This window comes from Plectropomus leopardus, chromosome 16 (genome assembly GCF_008729295.1).
Source record: "Plectropomus leopardus isolate mb chromosome 16, YSFRI_Pleo_2.0, whole genome shotgun sequence".
In the NCBI taxonomy this organism is placed as follows: Eukaryota; Metazoa; Chordata; class Actinopteri; order Perciformes; family Serranidae; genus Plectropomus; species Plectropomus leopardus.
Window position 1 is genome coordinate 3,280,639 of NC_056478.1, and position 26,615 is coordinate 3,307,253.

General features: G+C 39.3%; 1 protein-coding gene across 3 annotated transcripts in view; it reads left to right on the plus strand.

The window, feature by feature from the left end:
- Positions 1-26,615, plus strand: part of LOC121955786 (kelch-like protein 29) — a 378,430-nt gene that overhangs the window by 22,812 nt on the left and 329,003 nt on the right. For all 3 annotated transcript variants that reach the window (XM_042503866.1, XM_042503868.1, XM_042503869.1), the window contains one exon: positions 18,333-18,401. The gene's annotated coding sequence lies outside the window, so the exon portion shown is untranslated. The remainder of the gene's footprint in view (positions 1-18,332; positions 18,402-26,615) is intronic.

The following is a 26,615-nucleotide window of genomic DNA, read 5'->3' on the forward strand; positions in this document are numbered from 1 at the left end:
ATAAGAACCAACCTGCCCACATCACAATGGAAAGGAACAGAAATAGTGCGTTTTTATGCCTTTGCAAGACAGTTAACTTTAAAGATGTCTTTTTTTGAAACCAAACACATGCTCTAGCACTTGATTTTTACCCAATTTTCTGAAAATATAATCTCTTTAATAGGTTATTTTTATAGGTACTTTGTGCCCATTTAGGCTAACTGAGTATACAGGGGCGTAACTTTGGGTTGAGAAATGGCAAGGGCACAATAACATGGGGGGTCTTGGGATGCTCCCAGTCAAAATAAATCAAGATTGTGTGTTTAGCTGGCAATTTTTGTGATTCTGGTGGACCAGTGGATATTAAGAAGGCCAATCTGGACCAACCCTCCCCCATCACAGTGAAAAGAAGCAGCAGTTGTGTGCGTTTTTCTGCTTTTGCAAGACAATGAACTCCATTTTTTCCAAGTTTAAAAATGTGTATTTTTTGTAATCACACAGACATGCTCCTGCACTTGATTTTTAACACATTTTCCAGAGGTAGAATCTCTTTTATAGTCTATTTTTATTAAGTCTATTTGCTCTCACACTTGATTTTTACCCAATATTCTGTAATTTGATTCTCATTTATGGGCTATTTTACAGGTACTTTGAGTCTCTGTACCTGAGTATCCAGGGGCGTAACTTTGGTTTGAGAGGTGGCATGGGCATAATTAAACAAGAGAACAGGAGTCGTCCCCCAGAAAAAAAACGACACTGTGAATGTAACCAGCAATTACACTGATTCAGGTGAAGCTGTGGGTATTAGAAGGCCAATCTGGAACAATCCGCCCCCATCACAATGAACAGAAACAGAAATTGTGTGTTTTTATGCCTTTGAGAGACAATAAACTCAAAGTTTAAAAATGCCTTTTTTTGTAAACAAAGACATGCTCTAGCACTTGACTTTTACCTAATTTTCTGTAATTATAATATCTTTAATTGGTTATTTTTTCTTTGAGTCTTTTTAGGCTATCTGAGTACTCAGGGGTGTAACTTTGGTTTGAGAAGTGACAAGGGCACAATAAAAGGGGAGGTCTCGGAGCTCTCCGTCACATCACAGTGAAAATAAACAGCAGTTGTGCGTGTTTTTATGCCTTTGCGAGACAATGACCTCAATTTTTTCCCAAGTTTAAAAATGTATGTGTTTTGTAACCACACAGACATGCTCTAGCACTTGATTTTTAACTCATTTTCTGTAAGTAGAATCTCTTCTATTGTCTCTTTTTACTGATATGCCAAATCTATTGAAGCACATTCTGCACTTATGGGGGCGTAACTTTTCTGGGGTCCTCCTCCAGAAAGCGCATTGTTAATCTGGTTGGCAATTAAGCAGATTCTGGTGGAGTGGTGAGTATTAGAAGGACAATCTGGATCAACCGGCCCCCATCACCGTAAAAAAAAACAGTAATCGTGCGGTTTTATACCTTTGCTAGACAATAAACTCCATGTTCTTCAAATTTAAAAATGTCTTCTTTTTGTAATAACACTTGGTTTTTACCTAATTTTCTGTAATTACAGTCTCTTTAATAGGATATTTTTGAAGGATGTTGTGTGATCCAGTTAAAGTCACAGTACACGTGTGTGCACATGATCTGGATTGCAACACCTCCACTCTGTTCTGAGCCAGTTGAAACTCTGAATGTGCTTTGTAGCTTTTTGTTTGTTTGTTTTTGGAGTATGTCAGAGAAAAAGCTTAATTTCCATCCTCAGCCAGGATCTGACTGCTGGCCAAACAGTAGCGTATTAAGCATGATTATTGTTTTTTGTTTGTTGGAAATAACACCTCAGTGTTTACCTGTAATACAGATGCAGAGGTCAATGGCCGTTCAGAAATAACAGTGTACAGATGCAATGTTGAGTATAAGCAGAAAAACTAAAAGCTCTTTTGGTCATCTCTTTGTTCGCTGCTTACCTGGCTAAAACCTTTGTCAGGAGCTGGAGAGATCATGATCACACGCACAAAGAGCAGCTTCCACACACCAGGATCTCACGCTGTATTTTGATTGAGTTTGAGATCTGTGCGGAAACTGTTCTTGTGTTGTCGGTCAGAAAATGTTCAATAGATTATGAGGAGAAAAAAAAATCTGTTGTCATTTGCACCGCTTTAATACAGTTGAAAAGCTCCAGTGTTGTGATCAAATTATTGCCGTCTATTACGATGATGACAAGAAATGAGGTGACATTGGGAAAATGATTTTAGTTAAAACAGTTCAGGTGTTATCTGAGTTTTTTTTTTTTCCAGAACATGACTCATGCAGGTTACACATTCGGCTTGTCTGCGTCAACGGTAACTTAACTGTCTCTGTTGACTTTAAACTCAGTGTTGCTTTGTGGAATTTTAGCGTTTTCTCAGACGTCGGGGAAGAGGAATTCTTTTGTTTGTGATTTTCAGATGGCACTTAATCCGTGAGAATACTGTGAGAGCCTCTTGAACCTGGAGTGCATGATGTTGTTGCGCTGCACCTAGCACATAAACATGAAGCTAATTTTAAACACAACTGAAACTGTGAGTGCAGAGGAGTGTTTGGAGCCTCTGCAGCACTTTTCATAATTGTTGGTGAAATAATCACAAGTTACCAAATATTAAAATGAAACCATTTGTTTTGAGCTTTGAAAAGTTTGTGTCAAGCAGCCCCTAACATTTTAAGTTGACTGAATTTGAAAAGATAAATTAAGATAATTTTGAATTATTCAACTTGTCCTTTTAACCCTTAGAAACCTGGAATGACATCCCTTTTACTGTGCTGCTTTCAGACTCCTTCAAAAGTATTAACACCTTCTAACCCTGAAGAAATTTGTTTGCTTTCTTTTGAAAACATGAGTAAAAATAACAATAGGCAATTAGGCAAGAAGCGTTTTGCATATTGGATTTTTTTTTAAAGCTTAAAGGAAATGTCCAAGAAACTACATTTATAACTGTTATAATTAAAAAGTAAGGAATATTATACAGAATGATCATCTTTAGCACCTTTTCAGGTCATTTCCTTGTTTGTTTATTTGAAAAAAAGGTGTTTTTCTAGACTTGTTTTTTATTTTTTGCAATTTTTTTTGTAATTTCCTTTTAAGCAGCTCATGCTTTCTTCACAAAGGATTAAATTCAGTCATCTTAAAACAGCGCTAATGATGGATCATAAATAAGCAAAAACATGTTTGCCGACGTAAACAAAAGCCAGACATTTTGTTAGGTTAACTTGCTTAAAGCTGTAAATTCATGGCTTATTAGCCTTACCGTGCATAGCACAGCTGTTGAGGGCGAATTGGCGAGTTTCAAAATGCTCTAAAAATAAAAAAGCGACTGTATACGAGTGAGTAACATGATGTGAATTTCTGTTCGTGTTTTGTGTGAATGCAGTTACAGGCTGTCTCTCCCTCTGTGTCACTACCTGCATGTCCGCTGCTGCTTGTACCAAAGAGTACCGTGAAAGTCAAGAGCATTCACTCCACAGAAAATGTGGGACTAAAACATTTCCAGTAATACACCCGCACAGCACACTGACAAGCAAAATTAAAACAAAAGAACAACTAATAGACAAAAAGCAATCTCATTCGTCTGAGGGCTCTCCGACTGATTATTTAATTCTGCCTTTCAAGGGGCAGCCCTCTGAAATACTAGCTTCTCCAGATTTTAGGACTCATTCTTGTTTTTGAGCTTTAGAGGTGCTGATGGCATTTTGAGCATATTTGAATATTAGGGTCCTCCCTCCAGTAAATATTTAAATTACTGCCTTGCCATACAGAGTGATTGATATCAATCTTCTTATTTGATGTTTGGCACAAAAGCTTATTTCCAAAATGTGGTTGAATTCTTGTGATGTGATTTTTGCCAAGGTGACTAAATTCTGTTTTCGAGTATAATCCAGTTTTTGGACACTGTTTAAACAGAGGTCTTTGGTCGTCTCTGTGCACCCTTAATGTCACTGTAACCTTTCAGAGCGTACACTGGTTGTTCTGTCCTCGTGCTTGTTTTTGTTCCTCTTGAAGCTGTCATTTGAATTCCCCTCAGCAAGCTCTGCATTAAGAAATGGATCCTACCCTCGATAAATTGCCACAGCCACATTAAGTGGTGCACACAGGTAGCTGAGTGCAGCTTGCTTATCAAGGCGCTAGCATCTTTTTAATTTTTTTCCCTTTTCAAGTAGTCATGCCGAAGTGGCGAGAGCGGCAGTTAGATGACAGCAGGACCAAACACAGATTATCTCTACCTGTTGGAGACAACAGCTGCATCCGAGCTCTACCCGCGGCCCGCAGTCTGTTAATTGCTCTGAAGTGGCAGCACCGATGCAAGCTGGGTTTAACTCCGACATTTAAAAAGATCCAGAGTCTCATTGATCACTGTGGGTTTCAGGATGTCCTGGCCGTGTTTGTGAGCAAATCAAAGGTAGCAAAAGAGTTGGGAGAATGCTTGATCTGTCTTGAGTTGGTTGACTGTGTGCAGCTTTGATATCAAGATGATGAAGGAGTTTTCAGTGAAAGGAGGGGGATAGGATGTAATTTACTTCTAAGATGAACAAGATTGAGGCCTTTTTTTGCCATTATGTGCTTTCAGAGAAACACCTGTAAATATACATATTTTTTTAGTGAGACTGATATTTTATTTTTTCGTCAGGTTAAACAGAAAGACAGGGATACTCAACTTGCTTTGCTTTGGGGCCATTTTGAAAAATGATAGGAGGTCAGGGGCCAGTCGCAGCAGACCTGTAAATGTCTGTAGGCTGTAGGAGATTTCTCAGATTTTAGGACATTTCAAGGATTTTAGGACATTAGGTGCTCAGCTAGGCATTTTTTTTTTTATAAACAAGCTCTATTTTGATGATGTTTAATGCATTTGGGACCTCATGTATACTAAAAGTACAAAAACAATTCCCAGTGTGAATCACTATATTATTATTGGGAATTAGAAAATGGTTGAGGGGCCACATGGCACACTATCAGGGGCCAGATTTGGCCTAAGGCTGTAAGTTCAGTATTACTGCAGTAAGAGTTTTTAGAGCCATTGAAAAAACTGCAGTTATCGCTCAAAACAAAAAGATATGACCCTTTTTTTTTCTAAGGACAATAAAGATGTCCTTGGTTTAAATATTAATGAGTGAGTTCTTCATCTTAACCAACAGTGCATTATCAGTCTTCTACTATTCCCACTGCAGCCCTAATGCTCTCCATATTGCGTTGTGGTGGCAGTGATATCTTTGCTTGAATATGCTACTGAATATTTAGCATCAGAGGTTATTACAAAGCATAATATACTTGCTAATGTACACGGGGCAAGAGGCCATGCGCAAACGCTGTGCTTCCCGAGCTCTTTAGAGATCAGTGAACTATGAAAGGCAGTCTCTTCAGCTGCCCTCTTGAACACAGTCACTGAAGGGCTAGTGATGCTGGTATCAAGTTTCTAAAAAGCCTGCAGTTTCCCTGTGCAGAGACCCAAATGGTCTCAGAATGCACTAAGCTGTGAACCTCTTACGTCCGCGGAGATTCGAATCGGTAGCAGCCCTTTAAGTTTTACTTTGTGCCATTTAAAATAAGTCTGAAACTATGGCACTCTATTGTAGTTGCTGAATTATTTTTAATGGGTTTTGAGGATAAAAAAATTGGCTATTTTAATGAATTACCATAGTAGTTGAATGGTATATCATTGAAGTATTTGGAGTATTTTTGTACTTGCAGTAGATCTGGATGCTACAGCCTGTGTTATGGTGATTTGTCTTATTTGTTGTCCACAAGTTTCATCCAGTTTCGGCAGGTGTGTTTTGCAGGTGTTTCAATTATGATTTTTGTTTGCATCCACATAGTGCAACACAGTTTACCCCACTTCCAAGCAGAATATCAGGGAATGGCACTGTCTATAGCTCTAATTTTTTTGTTAAGTGTGGTTTTTTGGGCACGTCTGCATCTTTGATGACATTATGCTGTGGACTGCTATGATTGGTGAAACTCACGGGAAACTCCAATGTAGGGGTTGACAGATCATTGGCCTGGCCGATTATCAGGGCCAGTATTTGGCATTTTGCTGATAATCTGTATCTGCTTTTTATTTTAATCATCACCAATAGAATTAAATAATTAAAAAGTGCAATTAAACTGCAGCATGGGAGGAATTTTTACTCTGTAAAACCTCAGGAAGCTATTTTTAGTTATTCATTTTTAGTGAAATTTTCACTTGACTTTTTAAAATCAGTTTTCTGTATATGATGTTGAAAGTCTCAGTTTTGGTTAAACATTTGCTAAAGGCCTTAGAAAAAGTTAATTGCTAAAAGGCATTGAATCTATTAATCTAGAAAAGTCAACCTCAATTAGTATTAAAATGTCTTTAATCAATCTTTTAAAAGTCTTAAAAAAGCAGAGACCTGGAAAATAGGATTTATCAAGTGTTTTGTCTAACATTGTAAAATCTCAAAATAATCTCCTGAGAACAGCACCCAGGTCAGCAGCAACAGATCTACACCTACAATTAACATTTAGGCAAAACTCTACCTAAGAAACTGATGTCAGTTTGTGTATTTTCCTCCAGTTTTGCTTTTTGTAAGACTGGTCTTAAATTTCAATCGGAGCATCATAAAAAAGTCTAAAAATCTAACTTGTCTTAAGCTGTAGAAACCCTGATTTAGATGTATATTTGTAAAGAATATAGTTTCAGCAGATTTTTCTTCGATTATCATTTATTTATCCAATCCATTCGCTTAAAAAAATGCCTTTTCCCAAAAAATAAAAGAAACTCGCCTGTGATAACAGCATTGGTAAAGTGCACACTCTTGTGGATCCAGCTCCATACTGTGCACATACATGCCACATTAGAGAGAGCCGTGCATTAGTCTGCGCCATAATGTTACTGTGGCCTTAATATTTTCTATGTAGTCCATCAGCTTTCCAGGAAGGAGAGCCAAGCCGCGCTGCCCAACAAAATGCTGGGACTCATTAGACCCCGAGCAAGCAAGCTGACACCAAGAGCCAGTGCCAAGGGCCATACTTACCAGATAAGGACCCAATTCCAAATTTACCCATGGCTTTAACCCAGTGTCATTTCATGTGGTGTTTGGAAATATTTGGTTTCCCTACAAAAAAAAGAAGCCTTTCACAGAATAAAAATTGAAGCCATTACCATAATTTGAATACACACAGTTTAAATTTACTTGACATGTTTGGGGACAGAAGGGCGGGGATTTGGTTAGGACTCTGAGCCTGCAGGGCTTCATCTTGGGGCCCCTGCAGGTCTGTGAGTCTGCAGTGTGGTGGGAGGCTCCGCGGGGGGCAGGTTAAGCCTGTTAGCCCCATACGATGACGCTGCAGGTTTGCTCCATGGATGGGGGAGGAGACGGGAACATGGACATGGAAAATTGTATCTTGTAGCTCAGTGATACTCATTTTGCTTTTTTGGGGACACTTTGTGAAATGGCAAGTTGCAACAGCCCCAGGGACATTTCCAGGATTTAGGACATTTTTAGGATTTTAGGATATTTCTAGAATTTTTTACATTTCTCAGATTTTAGGATGTGTCTATGATTTTAGGACATTTCTAGGATTTTAGCACATTGCTAGCATTTTAGAATTTTTCTACAATTTTGTAACATTTCTACGATTTTAGGATGTCTCTAGGATTTCAGGACATTTCTAGAATATAAGGAAATTTCTAAGATTTTTGGACGTTCTAGCATTTTAGGATGTTTCTAGATTTTCACAACATTTCTAGAATTTTATGAAGTCTTAGATTTTAGAGCATTTCTAGGACTTTGGACATTTCTTGGACATTCTTTGGATTTTTTGCATTTTTCTCTTGTTTTAGGATTTTTCTAGGATTTTAGGATGTTTGTAGGATTTTAGGACATCTCTAGAATTTTGTACATATATCAGATTTTATTATGTTTCTAGGATTTTAGGACATTTCCATAATTTTAGCAGGTTGCTAGAATTTTAGGGTTTTTTCTAGGATTTTACAACATTTCTCAGATTTTATAATGTATCTTAGATTTTAGGACATTTCTCAGATTTTCACAGCTAGGACCTCTGTGTTGGGTTGGGGGTTGTCCTCCACTGGCACTTTTTTTAATGTATTTTGATGCTGTTTTATGCACTCTGGCTCCTTATGTTTACTAAAAGTTTTTTATTTTGAATTATAGTATGGTTGGGGGGCCACCCGGCATACTATCAGGGGCCAGATTTGGCCTGTGGGCCATTAGTTGAGTATCCCTGTTGCAGCTCATTACCATCACCACAACTGCTGCCATGTTTTGTTTATGCTGGCTCCCATTAAGCCTGGCTACAGGAGTATTTCTGCTCTGAGGCTGCCCAACAGCCACAGCTCCCCTGGCATCACTTTTATGAACCTTAGTCATTTTAATAAGGTGTATTTTACTATCTTATCTCTACTTTGGAATAAACATCATCTATAATAAAATATAAAATCTATTCTAGGTATGTCTGGGCTGTTAAAAATGCAGAGTGTACCAGACATTATTTAAGAGTGCATTGGCCCCTAGAAGGACATGGATGTATTATGTAATAATTTATTTGAAATTGAATAATTGAATCTGCCTTGAGGAGAAGCGGGGCTTTAAAGAGCGGCCCGCTGGAACAGGTTTCTAGGTGGAATGTCAGGCTTGAACCAGCTCTGTACGCTTGAGGCAAACCAGACTTCAAATTACTTCAAGAGGAAAACAAATTTCACCGGTCACTGAAGTCACTTGAACTCATTTCCCCCCGCCTTTCTTCTCAGAAGCATGGGAAATTACATTAAAACTATTTAAGCTGACTGTCATTTGAGTGGTGCCACCACATAACAGCGGTATATAGTTTATGTGCTACGGTAAATTCACTGTGGAGTGTTTTCGCCTTGATTTTATCATTCGTCTTTGCGAGAAAACAAAGCACATTAAATATTTGACATCAAGCAGGCTTTCCCAGTAATCTTCTGAAATCATTATAACCATTATACATAATAAAGAATAACCAGAACTGACAGGCTTTTGTTTGCCTGCACCTCGTTATATCACTGCTTCTTTATCCTCTAACCATGCATTTTGTTTTCAAGGGATCTGCTCGTTCTGCGACTGTAAAACTCCAAATCAGTTATCTCCAGTAAAGAGCGAATATGTAAATAGTTCACATTTAATGGAAGTATACACAACAGCGACTTACAGCCACGTCTGATTTGCATACTCCAACAGTGCTGGTTGAAAGGTGGCTTTTGAGTTAAGAGGATACATAAATCATGTGTTTGCAGGAGGTGTGATGTGCATCTGTATTAGCATCCTATTTACAACCTGTTTGCCTTCGCCTGCATGTTTCCTTCCAAGGACTAGAGCAGCTTATAAAATATTGGCCCCATCCCAGCCACCTAATGCTGTGATGCATGTTCTCTAGCTTTGATTAATTCACGTTGGCAGGAGACTTTGCCCGTATAAATGCCTGCGGCACAATGACCAGGGTCATTAATTGTATTAAATAATTACTGCTCGACATCTGGTGACATATAATAATGGAGACAGGCTGTTTTTATTTGCAGACTGTTTGCTGAAATGCACGCTGTCTGTCTGTCAGGGGGGTCCAGCTGTTGACACTGATACACAGTGAATGATGAAAAACTGTATGTTGTCACATTCACTTGTGTCTAGTAGGGATGCGTCTGAACATCGGTATTGGACTTTCGACCAAATCTCCATGACATTGTGTTAACAACAACAGCAACTTCTGGGTAGACAACTGGCAATTTATTTGAACTGTGGAGATATGTGAAATTGCTGAACTTGTTTATTTCTGTTGTAATTTCAGCTGTAACTGTAATGTTCGACCCTGTTTGGCACATTTTACACGCTTGTCATTCTTCATTTTTTTAAAAAATTTTTGGCTGTGTTTATGCGTATGGCAAAAATTTTGGCAAGATTGTATGTTTTTTGTTTAATTTTTGGATTTCCAGCTCAGCTTTTACAATAAGTCTAAAATACAATGTGCAAGTAATATTAATGTATAACATTTTTAAAGTGTTATTTTGAAAAGCACTTTCTGTGAGCAGAGCAATTTGAGTGTGTGTAATATTAAAGCGGGCCCTAAGGGTTAAATTGGCATGAGGAGAGCTAGTTAACGTTAGCTGTTAGCAGCTGGTGACTGAAACTAACAGCTAACGGAGGTTGCAGTGAGTTACATTATGATGTGTTCCTATAATGAAGGGCTTTAGAACAGAAGGACTTTAAGGAAAGACTTTAAAGCAGTTTAGTTACTTTTTTAAAAAATAGTAATTTCTCTGTTTCCCTGGCACAAAGGGGAAATTAATAACAAAAATAGAATAAACAACACAACAAACAAACACCAGTATCGGCCCAGAATTTCACATTGCGTCCTTGGCGTGTAGGGGAACATATGAGCAAAGTCACAGGGACATTGCTCATAATGCTTCCTCAGCTTAAATAGAAAAACACAGTTACTTAACCTCTCTTTACATCCTCACAGTTCATTGGAGTGGACTTAAAAGTCAGGCGATCGCTGCTCATGTCTGCAGCCAAGGAAATGAACAGTGAAAAATCAGAGAGACGTAAACTCCTGCTTGGAAGGACATGAAGGGCAAAGCTCCAACTCGGTCTCTGTGCAGCTCGTATATTTTATGCGTCGCGGTTTGGCTGTTTGTTGTATTCAAAGACACACAGACATTTGGCCGCGATAAAAGTGACCATAATGTTAATAAGACGGTGGCTGAAGGTGGCATTGTAAAGCGATCCTCTGTCATTGCTCCATGCCCGTGGGCCTGGGTGTAATTTTATAGCCTCTTCCAAGCAGACAATTCTATTTCTCAGCATTTGTAAGACAGGCCCATCCATTCCCGCTCTCCGGACACAAATTCATTGGAAAAGAAGCCTTTTTGATTTTTATGAGAGAAATCTTTAAACCAGAGGATACTCAACTGGCTTTGGGGCAACTTTTGCAAAATGAAAGGAGGCCAGGGGGCAAATGTAGCAGCCTTGTACATGTTTCAAGGATTTGAGGACATTTGTTAGATTTTTGAATATTCATAGGATTTAAAAACACCCTGATTTTAGGATGTATATGGGTTTTAGGACAATAGTAATATGTAAGACATACTTGCGGTTTTAGGACATTTCTAGGATTTTAAGATGTTTCTAGGATTTTAGGACGTTTCCAGTACTTCAGCACATTTGTGATTGTAGAATATGTTCAGGATTTTAAGATGTTTCTCCAGTTTTAGGATGGTTTTAAGATTGTAGGACATTTCTAAAATTTTGGGAAATTGCTAGGACTTAAAGTCATTTCAAGGATTTAGAACATTTCTAGGACTAAGGGATGCTTGTGAATTCAGAGCATATCCAGCATTTTAAGACGTTTCTCGGATTTTAGAACATTTCTCGGGTTTTAGGGTGATTTTTTGAGGTTTCTAGGATATTATGACATTTCTAGGATTTTAGCATGTTTATAAGAATTTAGGATGTTTCTAGGATTTTAGGACATTTCTTTAATTTTTAGGAAATTTCTAAGATTTTAGCATGTTTTGGACATTCGTGACTTAGCTAGGACCTCTGTTGAGGGTTGCGGGGGATCCTCCACTAGCAGTTTTTTTGATAAACAAGTTCAATTTGGTGCTGTTTTATGCACTCTGGCAATTTATTGTCAGTCAAAATACAAAATATTTTTATTGTTATTTAGAAAATTGTTGGGGGCCACTAGGCACTCTTTTGGGGGCTGGATGAGGCCCATAGGCCATGAGTTGAATATCATGGCTTTAATCTGTAATTGTGCAGTCAGTGGTTATTTAGCAGTCTGTCGGACACAGAGCTACTCAAGAGTTTGCAGACCCTGGCTTTGTTTTTAATACCTTCACCCTGAAATGATTAGTCCACTTTAAAAGGGCTCCAACAGCCTTCTGAGAATGGAAGCAATGTGAGAGCAGCCAAGTTTGATTATTAATGGCGGGTCTCTATCTCTCAGGCCCTAATTGGTCTCTGCTGATTGCCGAGCATTCTGATTAAGAAATGCCATTAAAATTGATGTATTATGCTTCCAAGTGTTTCACACAGTTAGATAGCTCCTTCAATCAATCGATAATTACATAGATGATTCATTGCTGGGGCTCATTTTGACAAGTTTACAATAATTGCCATGGCACAACTTTTTTTTCTGTCGGTCCTGCGAGTAAGAGAGGGAGCGGCCTCTGGAGCGAAATAAATTGAAATTGTTTCTTTGATTATGTGTTAATGCTGCAGCAAATCCCCAAAAGTGATATCACAAAGTTTCATTGTTCCACATTTATCCGTATCCTGAAAGAAGATTAATGTTTTCAATTTGAGGCGTTATCCGTCACTTATTATGAAGTATTTATCTGTTACTTATCGTTTACTGTGGCGGTTTCTCATTTTATATATCTTTCATTAGTGACTTTTGCGAGTCATTCTGCATGTTTTTCTTTATGGATGTGGATGTAGGTAATTAGACGAAGAGGGGACCAAATATAAATCTATAGGGAGAAGTCAATGAGGTAGTTAATGATTTCGCTTTGTGTGGAGTTAATGGAAAACATCTTTAATTTCATGGCAAATAAACATTTTTCCTGCAGGGTTTCAACTCATTTTCTAGTATAAAAAAAATGTCATACCGCAACTCTGAACGATGTTCTAGCTCAGTTTAATAACTGATCATACAGTATTTGGATTTTAATTTACAGTTTTTTTGCAGTTCTTTAAATGTTTGAAACTTAATTTTTGTGACACTTCTTTTGGATAGTGCAGCTTAATAGTTGAGATTTAACAATTGAGCCATTTTGCTGTTAGTTTTTCATACAGAATTCAAATCTATGTATAACGGTAGCTACTGATGGGGACGACAACAGCAAACCTTTTTTTTTTCTTTTAAATGCATGTGTGTCCCTTTATTCCGCTTTGTGTCCCCTCTCTAAAGTCTGAGGTTTTTGCAGTTCCCTGAATGTGGCACAGGCAAAGTATGTTTTTATTTTTCTCAGCAGCAGTTTGTGACGAGACATACCTAATTTTGTTGGAGTGTCAAGACGAGAGAAAGACCGACTTGAGAGGGTTCTGACTAATTTCTTTTTGACATATTATGCTTGAGTAAGAAAAGATGTTTTGTCAAAAATTTGGTTAAAGATGATCTTACAAAGGTCCTAAAAAGCATTAAATTTAAGTGTCTGACACATGTAGACACCCGCTACATTAAATCAATGCTCTCTGGTGCATTTATGTCAACTGCTGTGTCATTATAAGTTGTATTATGAGTGTTTTAATGGGTGTAGTTTTAATTATAGTCACACTTTGTCATGTGATGAAGAGAAGAGAGCAGCAGAACATCATTTTTTGGGGGGTAATATCCATCATAACTTCTTTAAATATTTCTCATCCATGCACAGTTGGACACTAACTTTTAATGAGATTTCACTTAGTATTATTTTGGCAGCGTTACATAAATAACCATATGTCAGATTTCTTTTTTTTTCTCGACTGGCTCTCCATGCAACAGCAGCAGCTTTTAAGCTCCATAAACTGATGGTGGAAAGAATTGGTTTTATATCAGCGGGCTACTGTTTTTTATCATCCTCTCGAGGAAGCTTTGGCAAGGTAGCTGTTTCCATTCTTGCACAATCATCACAATGGAAATCTGACTTTCTTTTTTTTTTCAAGAGTAAAGAAACATGACTTTCTCCCACCATTTTTCATCTTAAAAGGAAAAATGCAGTCAAAATCACGCTCTGCAGACTATTAAGTCCGACTTGATGTGTGTGACTTGGAAGTGGAGTCAGCAAAACATGATGAATGAGCATTCGATAACATTTCACTTTTTGTAAAGGTTCCTTGTCTGCTTTGCCTCAGACGTGCGGCGCTGCTACTCTGTAGCCCCTCCTGAGAGCTGTCTATAGCGTCAGTGCTTTATTTTGAAGGAGAGCAGATCCTTCAACTCTCTTACTCTTTTTTTTTAAAATCATTTTTTGGCAGCAAGAGCAAAAAGAAATGTACCTGCGTGTCAGAAAAACGTCAAACACAAATGGTATGACTCTAACTGTCCAGTGTAATCAAAGCCTGTCAGTGCCTTGCTCATAAGTTTTCATGCAGTCTTACATGGGAGTTTGAGAAGATGAAAATGAATCCACCAGGGTTTCTCTCAGACTGCCGTGTTTCATCAAATTGTAGCACCTGATGAGTTTTTTCATTCTGTTGAAGTGGCTCTAATTGACCTTTTTGCTCCCTCTCATCTATTTCTACTCCAGTATCAAGATGCCTACATTTCCCAGAATGACTTTCAAGAAATCCAAGAGCGTTTCAGCAGTGGGTTTTATGTGTCGGTCAGTGATACTCAGCTGGCCTGTGGGCCAAATCTGGCCTCCGATAGTATGCAATGTGGCCCCCCAACCATTTTCTAATTCACAATAAAAGTCAAGTGACTTACACTGGGAATCGTTTCTGTGGTTTTAGTGTACATAAGGTGCCAGAGTGCATAAAATAGCATCAAGATAGAGCTTGGTTGTCCAAAATGCTACAAAATCCTAAAATCCTAAAAATGTCCCATAATCCTTGAAAAATACTAGAGAAACATATATGGTGCTTCTGCGACTGGCCCCTGGCCTTCTGTCATTTTGCTAAATTGGCCCCCTAAGCAAAGCGTGCTGAGTGTCCGTGCTGTACGCAGAGAGAAAAAGCAGTAGTCCTATCGAAGGCAGAGTGAGAGGAAAAGCAGGATTCACAGGCTGAATCCAAATGTCCACCCTCCGGACTTGCAAACTTCAGCCGTACATATCGTCTGTGACGTGTTCAGTGTCATCGCATAACGTCTGTGAGGGCGCCAGACTGCAAAGCCTGGAGTCTGTTTCACTCGTTGCCATGGAAACATTTCAGTCATGTACACGGTGATTGCTGCTGTCATATTCCTCACGCAAGTTGATGAATAGTTTCTGCTCATCCGTCCCTGCAGATAAGATGTAAATCACATGTATAGGCTTTTTTTTCTGTGAGTGGACAAAATGATATTCATACATTTTTATAGAACATATAGGAGACGCAGATTCAAATACAGGAATGTTTGTAAAAAAGGACCTGACTATGACGAAATAAATTGGATATTACTTACATTGGAAGACCTTTTGTTGTGTTTGGGCTATTTCTTTAAGGCTATATACCTGGTGTTCCAATGCACGGCTTTTATAGGACAGGCTGCAGTAATAAAATGCAATTTGATTTCCTCTGTAGCCCATACTTGTACATATTTCTGTGTCATGATGTGGCTGAATATTATTTCTGGCATATGTGCAGAGATGAAGTGCTGCCAGGGAGCACTGGAATGATGTTATGCCACTTTTTATCCAAGTGCGGAAACAGAATCTTTGCACTTTGCATTATACAGTTTAATTTTATATACATACAACTTTCATACTGATTGATTCGTGACGTCAACTCATGCTATAAGTAACATGCAATAAAACATCCCGCAGTTGCCATTAGCTACCAGCACTAGCCTTTGAGCCAAACAGTGAATAATTTTTTTTCAGGCTATAGCTGTTAACTAGTCAAGATGAAAAGGTAGCAAAACATTCTTTCATTTTATATTTATAACTGACTGTGTGAAGACTTTTCTCTATATGAACAGCACTTAGACTTGTTGCTCTTGAAATGAGTCACAACTTAATGTTGTGCATGCCTGCACACATACCCTGGTGACACAGGTACGCTGCAGTACTTAATTAAACAGCACGATAACCCTGCCTGCGTCATTCAAGTGATGTTTTAATGCAGTAGTTCTTTTGCACATTCATAGGTTGTTTTTCTTTTAGTTCGCAATTGGAAAAAGTACATCACAGCAGTATTGAAATTAATTGTGGATAATAAAACTCGGTAAAACTGGGTGAGGTCCCCATGCAGACTCTCTGGAAGTCCATAGAAAGTCCACTTGAGATCCCTCGTGGACTGGATGGATTGTGGATTTGGACAACCCGCAGCTTAAACAGACTTCCCGAGAGCGCATCCACAAAGTCAGTGTGTCTAAAAAGTGTGGTGATGTCCTCACATTTGGATTTAGCCTGAGTCTTTAGAGCGGGGATACTCAACTCACTTTGCCTCAGGGCCACTTTTGCAAAATGACAGATATCCTGGCACCATTTAATAAAAACAAATAATGAATGAACAGCTCATTTTTAACTTTTCTACGTTCGCTGTCATTACTCATCTTGGCCAAAGGGCATATCCAGTCACAACTCCACACAGATCTGGTGTACGCAGGTACACATCTATCTGTCTGTCTGTCCGTCCAGTGTATTTGTCCCTTTATTAGTATTATGTGTCCCCTCTCTAAATTCAGTCATGGGGTTGAGAATTGATCAGTCGCTTTGGTCGGATCAGATCGATAGATGAGAGGAGCAGAGGTGAATGAAAGCAAACTTTTAGACCCACCCCAAAGCAGGGTGCAATTCAAGTATGTTCTGCTGCTCTGTCTGTGCCCAGAGTATGCTCTGCGTTCCGTGAGTGTGGTGCAGTGAATAAAAAAACAGTATGTATAATCCTATAGCAGTCCCAATGAGATGAACAGTACAGTTCTAAAAATAAATAATCAATACATGGAGCGCCCAACAGCTCACCTGTTAAAGCGGGTGCCCAACATATAAAGGCTATGTCCCTGCTGCAGTGGCCGTGTATTCGATTCCGAACTTCAGTCTGCTAAATCTAGTCATGGGGTTGATAACTGATCTCTTGATTTGGTCAGATCAGATGGATGGATGAGAGAGAGACTTTTAGTACCAACGCAATACACTGTACAGTTTAACTTTCATCACGTCTGATGTTCTGCTGCTCTGTCTGTGCCTAGAGTAAGCTCTGTGCTCCGAGAGTGTGGTGCAGTGAATAAGCAAATATATATTTCAATAGCGCTACTAATCAACGGTCCAGCTGTAGAAATAAAAAAAATCAATACATGGGGAACCCAATTGCTAACCTGGTAGAGCAGATGTTCCATGTACAAAGGCTACATCCTTGCTACAGTGGCTGTACGTGATCTTTTACTGCCCCTCCCCCCATCAAATGAAGGCAAAAAAACAAACAAAAAATCAATAAATGGCAGCATCTGAAACCCTGGAATCACTTTATTGTTATTAATTGGTTGGCAGGAGGGTTGCAACATTATGATATATAATATCATAGATAAGTAAATGTACATGGTATGATAAATGTCAAATTTTATATCCCAGTATACTTTGACCATTGCTACCCTAGTTAGTGGGGCACCTGACACCCAATCATGGGTCAAATTTGGCCCGCAGGGCGTGATTTGACTCTCACGGCTTTGGAGTCAAACACGGCTATGTTGCATTCTGGTTTATGAAAACTGCTTTAGAGAGGAAAATGATATCTTTACCTTATCTGTGAGGTATTTCTGTTTGTATTATTCAGTTGAGAAAGAGAGCCCCTTTGCTCTTTGATTGTGAAGGGATTCTAAAAATACTTGATGTTTCCACTGGTCATTATCTGCAGTGGAAATGTCACTTGTATTTTGTCCAGGGTAAGGTAAGAAAGAGAAAAAAAACAAATCGCCAAAACATCAAAATGATCCAGACTAAAGATTCGGTCCTTGTATTTGCCACATTGATCTTCATTCCTTTCATTTGCTGTGATTAAGTCATAATTCAAAGCCATAAAGGATGTCTGCCAGGATTCTTTTGCACTTGTTTTCAACAAAAAAGTGCCCTTGTACACTGATTGCAAACAAGACTCTTTCATACTCAGACAGACGCACACAAAGAGCGAGATGTGGTGACTTCCAAAGGCTGCCACCGCAGTGGAGTCAGATGATCGCTGTTTCTTTTTTTTTTAACAAACACCAGTGCTGTTGTTGCGTTCGACAATGAGGGCCTTTGAAGTGTCAGCCCTCTCCTTTTGTCGTCATCTTAAAAAGAGCACAGCCTTGAGTTTTGCATATAATTTTGTAATTTTTTTATTTTCACTCATTTGCGACCGATCCCTGGGAGCTTTCCCAACTGCAACCATATGCTTTCAGTCTGACCTTTTCCGCTGCCGAATTATCCGGCGTGTTGACCTCTGATGTTCTCTCAGGACAGTTGGAGAGTTATTGATAGGTTCTGCACAGAAGCGTCGTTCTCTGTGGAGTCATTTATCTGTTCTCCAGACCAAAGAATACACTAATAAATCTCTTGATGCAGATTGTTCCACACATGAATGGCTTGTTTTTTTTTGCATTTCTTTTGAGTGAAGGCTTGCCTGATTTTTTTCCCCCTAATTAACAGATGGTGAGAATATTAGGGCCAGATTTATATATTCATTTGTGTTTTAAAGCCTCACCGTATTCACCAACTGTTTTTGTTTCTGCAGGTGTAGACGGCAATACTCAAAAGATCTAATTTGTCTGTGATGAGCATCCCCATCCACCAGAGACCAAAGGTACGGTAAGATATGAAAAGCTCATTATCTTATGTCCCAATAAACATTTTATTATGCCACAGGCAAGCCACACAGCGTGATACAAAAGCACAATAACATATGAGTCAGTCTGCCTCATCATTTTATTGTATACCTGTTTTCCCATAGCAACAATCCCGAACAATTGTCATTTCACTAACGTTATTATTATTTTTATCAAAAGAATAATAAATTGTTCTCTAGTGTAACCTGAGAAAATCTACTTTTCCAATCTCAGCATGCAATGATCATTTGATACAGCGCACTGCAGGGATACCTAATTTATGGTCCGCGGATCAAATCTGGCCCCTGATAGGGTGCCAGGTGGCCCCTCAGTCACTTTCTAATTCACAATATAAAAAAAGATTCATACTGGGAATTTTTCTTGTACACTTAGTATACATAAGGTGCCAGAGTGCACAAATCAGCATTAACATAAAGCTGTTTATTAAAAAAAGTGCCAGTGGAGAATCACCCGCAACCCCTGACAGAGGTCCAAAAATCCCAAAAAACATTCAAAAATCATAGACATGGCCTAAATCCTAGAAATTACCTTAAAATCTTAATCATAGGAATGTCCTAAAATCCCAGAAATGTCTTAAAATCTAAGAAAAGGCCTAAAATCTGAGAAATGTCCTAAAATCCTAGAAACATGTATGAGGCTGCTGCGACTGGCCCCTGGCCTCCTGCCATTTTACAAAAGTGGCCCCCACGCAGAGCACGCCGAGTGTCCCCGGCTTACTGAGCGTACGTTCGGTGGCCTGGTTTAGTGGGGGGTTGATGGTCTGGAATTATTTGATATACGACATCATTAATTCTGCTTGACTTCCCCTGCCGTGTCCACAAAATGAGCTATGTCTGTCTTTGTTTCTCCTCCCGCAAAGACCTCGCAATTCTGTCAGCGTGCAAAACCCAAATGGGTCTCCGAGCAATTACGGGGTTAGAGTCTGATCTGGGGTCATTGAGAGATAGGATTACTCCTGGACGGCGGGACCCCAGGAATGTACAGACCCCTCTGGTGGTCTGCTCACCGCTGATGAAATAGAATTGAATTAATGGGGTTGCCCACTGTGAGGACTGATTAAAACGACATACTGCCTTTGATCCCAGAGCGAGGTGACCAGGCGCGGGCACCACAGGCACACGGGGGTGGGGGGGTGCTTTGTGTGCGTGTGTGTGTGTGTGTGTGTGTGTGTGTGTGTGTGTGTGTGTGTGTGCGTGTGCGTGTGCGTGTATCCGTCCTGGGTCAGTGCATCGCTGATGAGCAGGACTCATTATGTGCGCTCTTTGCTGGGGTTCAACCCTCACTGGGGGGCTTCAGGTGTAAAAATCATTCTGCTGTGTTTGGTTTGCGTGCCGTGGCCTTTGTGGTCTGAAGCCTTGGTGGTTCACGCTGTGCTCGGCTTTCACAGTTTGGCAAATTAACTTTCGTGCTGCATACATTTCGAAAAGTCTCACCTGCGATCACACCTGCAGCTTGTGTAATGGAACCATTTTAGCAATTTTTTATCAGGGTTTGTAATTTGTGCTTAAAGTGCTTGATTTTGAGACCCATCAGTTTGAATAGTGGAATACCTTGAAAATCAGGCAGTTTGATGAACAATTTCACAAAACATATTAGATAAATGTTTTAAACTAGAAAGCCAAGAATGATGGTGCTTGCATCTACTTTCTAATGTCGAATGAGCTCAGAGCAACACGAGGTTGGTAAACTCTGTAATTCAGCAGTAAATAATGAGCTGTGTTTGTCTGACTCTGGATGCTGCAGCTGTTTGTCAGTTGCAGCGGGCGCTTTGCTTTGTATATTTTTCTGCTTTTTTGTCCTCTACCAATCACATGACATGATAACCAGTTGATAAATAGTAAGATAGCCCTGGAGGCATGTTTTTGTACCATTTATGAATTTGCACAATTCTTTTGCAACCAATGGTTGTGGAGAAAACAATTTTATCTTTTAACCCTTTGAAATCTATCATAATCATATTTTTAAAAGTTTCTATCAGGATGAATATAATTATTTTAAGCACTTTTTCAGGCCATTTCCTTGTTTATTTGGGTATTCTTCTTCTTATTATTATTATTGCAGATCTGCAGGTAATTTTCTTGTATTTTTAAATAATTTTTTGATAATATTTTGGTCATTTCTCCAGAAGTTTCTCATTGCCTTCTCATGTTCATGAGAGAAATCAAGTCAAGTTGTTCAGGTTGCAAAGGGATAAATAAGTATTTGAAAAAATACTTAAAAGACCTTGAATCTGACTTGTTCCTGTCTGTATGAAACCTGTTTCATTAAATGCTTGAGGCTGTTTTCATGAGTGGAAGTGAACTTACGCAACTCACAAACCGGTAACTGCTTGTTGTATGTTGGCATGTTGTCGCTTCAAGTGTAAATTCTTGTCATAAATTGAAAATTCCCCAAGTGCACGAGTTGATGAGGACCATTCAAGCACAGCATCAGGCCTTGTGCACCAGAGTGTCTCCATCGCAGACATTAGCTCACCAGAGCGCTCCAACAAGAAGTGCTTGTCAGATGGTTGAACATCTGTAGGTCGTTGAAGTTGGAAAGGCTGCATCCTGCAATTTCTGTAACTCTCCTGAACAGACAACCCAACATTCACATCTGCATTGTTCAGTGATTGTCCAGGTGTATCGAGCACGGTTTAAACTTCTCTCAGGCGCTCTTTTTCCTGCCTTTACACAGCTAGTCTCGTGATCGCGGTACGAGGATTCATCCACTGCGAGCTGAGAACAAACAGTTCTCCAGTTCATATATTGCCAAGATTTCCAAGTTGCACTGGTGAGTCGTGGTCACAAAATATGACCACATTGTTGTGATCGGAGCTCTGCAAATACAAACACAAAGCCTCACCTGCTCGCACTAACGACACTACTGTTAGACTGTTACCGCAGCGCTGTTAAACGTGATTTATTCTCTGTAAGCTGGCAACAGACTAACATGGGAGGAAGGCAATGAGCAATGAAAGAAGAAATGATCCTGAAATTAGCAAGAAATTAGGAAAAAAAAACAAGATGATTGCCTGAAAATTAGAAGGAAATAAGGCATCAACCAAACAAGTAAGAATGGGAAAGTTAAAAAAACAAAAAAACAAAAACAGGGAAATTACATGAAAAATAATGATTCTATAAAATAATTTTAAATATTTAACTATGATAATCTGAAATATATTTCTCAAGATAAATTTTACTAGCTTTTCAAAAATAATTTTCTAAATCTACTAATTTCTTGCAATTTTGCAGGACATTTCTTTTTTTCCCCCCATGTTTTTGAAAGAAATCAAACCAATTTGCTCCGGGGTCAAAGGTTTAAATGCTTGTGAAAGGCGTCTGAATGCAGCACAAGAAAAGATTTGTCAATCCAGGTTTTCAAAGGGTTAACAAATCCCCCACAGTCTGTAACTCAAATGTATTATGGCATAAAATTAGTGTGTCTAAAGTGATTGTTTTGGCCTTGAAGTGCTCTTATGTGTTATAATAAAGCCATTATGGAGCGTTTCATCTCATTTAAAACAAAGTGTCTGCAGCAGAAAGTGCCTCAGATTTTAGGTTTGTTTGCACTTACAGTGAATATCACAAGAAAGGTGTTGAAACTTTTAAAGTCCACTATTTGATACTCTGCATTCATCCCATCCACCCGCTAATCTAAAATGTCAGTGGGAATATCTTATGGCCAGTGGTTACCGCCGCCGGCTATAAGGTGTCGCCATCCGTCTCCGCATGCCCATAAAGCTGCGAGTGGTTTGGGGTTTTTCCATTAGTTGGTATGACTGTTCTTACTCCAAACAAACTGCACAACATTTTACTTGGAACGGGACACAGACTTGCATTTTCCGGCAGCCGTGGCGCAGTTATTTGTTGCAGAGCCAAGTTTTGAATGCCGTTGTTCTCATTTTGACTAGAAAAGAGCGAGTGATCCAGAGTTTGTTTAAACCAGACATTCTTTGTGTGAATGTGCCCTGAATCATCACAGCAGAGAGTGCGAGAAGACGAAGAAAGAATAATATAGAAAAATTACACATCCAAATGATCCAAAACTAGGGGTTGGATCATTTGGCACATAAAATGTGCAAAGAGAGTGTCAGCATGAGAGGAACTTTTACTTTTCACTTTGTAAACTTTAGAGAGCTATTTTTATTTATTCATTTTTTATTTAAATTTCTCTGTGAAAAACAAAATGTTGCTGGAAACTGTATGATGTTAAAAGTTAACGACATTTGCCAAAGGCATTTAAACAAGTTTTGTGTTGGAGTTTGTTATATTCCAAATTCTAAATATTGACAGAAAGATTTTTAGTTTTATTGTAAATGCAAATTGGTTATCGGTCTCATCAACTGCTAATAATTGGTATTGGTTTTGGCCCTGAAAAAACAGTATCTGTCGAACCCTATCCAAAATACCCCAGCTGCCTGCCTCCTGAATTTAAGCTGGAGAACAACACAATAGATTTTTTATTTTACCACATACCTTGGGAAGTAATGGTCATCATCACCCTTGTTTGCCCGACAGTGTGCTGTTTACGTTGGACCCCCAGACAGTAAGCTAAAGCTGTCTGAAGGAATCATTCTCAAGGCCACCTCGAGTAATGATAGATGACAAGCTTGTGCGAGGAGGAAAACAGGTCTCCTGGTAGCACGCAGAGCCTCTCAGACAGAGGTGCCATCAGCCGGCAGCCTACCTGCTGCACTCATTGAGGAGGAGGGTTGGGGGGCGGCGGTGAATAAAAGACCGGAGGGGACTCTGCAGCACCTAATGAGAGAGACAGCTACATCTGAGGAGTAAATTATATTGAGACGGGTGCAGCGACTCCTTCTTGTCAGTGAGGCCTAATAAAATGGAGTGGTCACCTTTTCTGTAGCTGAACAAGAAGTTTCAGCTTTTTGTGCGAGTTTGACTTTGGGCTGAGCATAAAATTTTAATGACTTTAGTATTAATTTTATATGTGCTATGCAGATCTCATTTTTCTATCTGTAGTCATTATTTTAAGCACCTGTTTGGGAGCGCTCTCTGGAACAGTGGGTGCAGGGCGGGCGTGCCATATGTCAACCAAGACAAAATGGAAAAAATGATGTACCTTACCTTTCAATAACTGGTGTTTGGGAATGGCTGGTGTGTAATATTTCATACCTTCTGGAAATTTCAGCGGGGTAGGGTACAGTATATGACGGTATTTTCATTTATTTATTGAGTTTATTGAATTAGAGCAGTGCTGATTAGGACAGCTTATCGAATTGCGTGACCTCATGTGACAAATAAATGATTGATTGATTCACTAAAAAAAACCTGAAACCACCCATATATTTGCCTAATCACCCAACCTTTAGTAGACTTTGTTTTTAGATTTTTTTTGTCCAACTACTCTTCTCAAGGTCAAGAATTAATTTGGGTTTTCAGATCTGGTCGTTAGTGTTAAAACCAGTCCACTAGAGTTGGAATAATTATCATTTTAGTCTAAAAAATGGTCAGAAATTAGTTTCCAGATTCCCTGAGTTCAATGTGACCTCTCCAAATGCTGATTTGTGCAACCAACTGTCCAAAATCCAAAGACACTCTGTTCACAATTATATTAGAGAAAAGCAGCAGATCCTCTCAGTGGAAAAAGCTGCATCTAGCACTGGACTAAATAACAAAGTGTCACTAAAACCACTAAGTCATACTACTCTGACAAGTAAAACTTCTTCCTTTAAACATTTCAAACATGCATTTATATCACACCGAATCAGAATAAGATATAAACCAAGATACTTTCCAGTTACAAAGCTTTTACTTTGGTTTTGGTGAAGACATGAAACAAATAAACATTATGTGTAATACAAGTACGGCCAAGTACTAAAACACTCAAAAACATGAACAAAAAATTAATTATTATTATAAATTCTTATTTCCTTTTGATACATGACAATAAAAATATGACAAAGAATCTTTAAAAAATACTGCAACATAACAAATATGTAAAATATGCCGCTGTAAGGGGTCAGTTTGGATTTTGCAGACTTACTGCGCTCTAATCCATCAACTACATCACTTACAGACATAATTGCAATTGTTTTAAATAACACTGATGTTTGAGTTCATGGAAATTTTGCATTTGTTTTGCATTATGCATTATCCACCTTGAACAAAAATACAATAATAATTGCCGGCTGTGCTTGTGCAAACATGTGCCTCTGCCTAATGGAAGGTCCTGCTGTGAGGGGGATAAAGATATTAAAATGCACTCTCCTGTTAATTTTTAGCCGTGGCTCATGCCACATCACGTGTCATCTCCCACTGCCACATTTCTCGGCGCTGTTGGATGCAGCAGAAGTAGAGTTATGTAATGTAAAACACTCATGAGGACAGGCCTATTTCTACAGCTAGAGCAGAAAATGAAAGTTTTTTGGGTTTTTCACTGTGCAGCTTTGGATGGTTCTTGCTCACTTTATGTTTCATATTCAGAGGCATTTTTTGCCCCCTCAGTTGTGTTCTGATTCTGCTGAATTTGGTGGCTGTTTTGCCCTTTGCCCCGATTATTCGTTACACTGCCTACCACCATTATTAGGGCTCCCAGTATTCACCTGCTGACAAAGGGAAAAAGCCTTGAGAAGGTCGTTCACAGCGCAGCAAAGTATTTAGCTGTAGAGACAGAAAATGATGAGGGTAGTTCTGGTATGTTTTAAGCACAAAAGTGATGTCACTAATGACGTGACCCCTGACCCGCCCGCCATGAGGTGCATGTCTGATATTGCCTTTGCAGCTGAGTGCAATCAGGTGTGCAGGAAGGAGGGAGCGCAGCGAGCGGGGAGCAAGGTCACGCTTTTCACCATCCTCCCCCGCTGCCATTCAAGAGACGACCCGCCGCCCTCACAGCACGCAATCACTGCCTTAATGATAAAAATGGCGCCCTCCCTTTTTTTGTCAGGCACTCGGGGATCCCATTCACATGCTGTTACCAGACTATAACAGAGGCGGAACATACACACGCATAAACACAGGCCGCGACTCGCGCTGTCACACGGACCCGCTAATATTCCTGTCACATAAACGGCGAGGCATTGTCTCCCGCTCGGTCCTGAGGTGATTAAGACGTAGGGCACCGCAGGGGGCCGGCCCGTGGTTAAAGGGGCATGCAATCCTAAGAGGCTGACACACTCAAAAACACACATACACGCACAGCGGGGGTTTTTTAGCATGGCATCTTATCCAGTCCATTGAGGCTAATATCTATGAATGGGGCATGCTGGCACTTTCAGCCGCGCTATCAGCGTTGTCTCTTTTCCTTAAAACGCCCCTGGGGACCGCGCTGCATAAACACATCATAAGGGAGAGGCGGAGTATGTAGATACTTTATTTTAAGCGTCCTCGCTGAGGAGTAGAGGAGTGGATTAAGGGCAATACTCCTCTGTTTCAAGTCATTTAAGTCCAACTGTCAGATCATGTTTTGCTGGAGAGATAAAACTTCTTCACTCTGCAGTTAAAAAGGTTCAGCGCTACCTGCTTCGGCTCCGTGAAATCACCATCATGTACTCCGTGATGTTTAAAGGAGCAGTGTGTCAGATTTAGGGGGATTTAGTTGCACCTACAAGTGAGGATTGCAAAATGAAACCAGCTTCTGGTTAAAATTCCCTCAGTGTTCATTGTTCAGGAGGTGAAAGAGGTCTCCTGCTCTCCAAAACAAACAGAACTTGGGATTATAACAAAACATTGAATCCAACAGTTTCACATAAAAAAAGAGTGTTTTGGGTTTTTTTCCAACCCTCTTATCTCTCCCAAACCCCCTTCAAACCTCTGTGCATAGAATTTCTACAGTGTTCATTGTGCAGGAGGTTTTTTGGGCAATAAGGCTTCAAAATAATATTGTGATATTTTAAGTCTATATGATGATACACGATATATATCTCTAATTTTAAATGTCTTTAAACTAATATAAACTTCTAAAATACAAAATTATTGAATGAGCTGCAGTTACAATACAGTTAAATAGTAGCTACTGTCATATAATACAGTTGAATACACTACTGTTATAATAATGTTTGATAAAATATGGTTATAAGGAAGTTAAAAAACTTTTATAATGACATTTTAAAAAGTATTGAAGGACCTGGCTTGTCTCACCTTTCTTTTTTCTTTTTCATATTAAGATCCAGACCAGAAGCCAAATTATTAGCAGAGGTTTTTTCTCTTAAACTGGGAGGGTTTTAC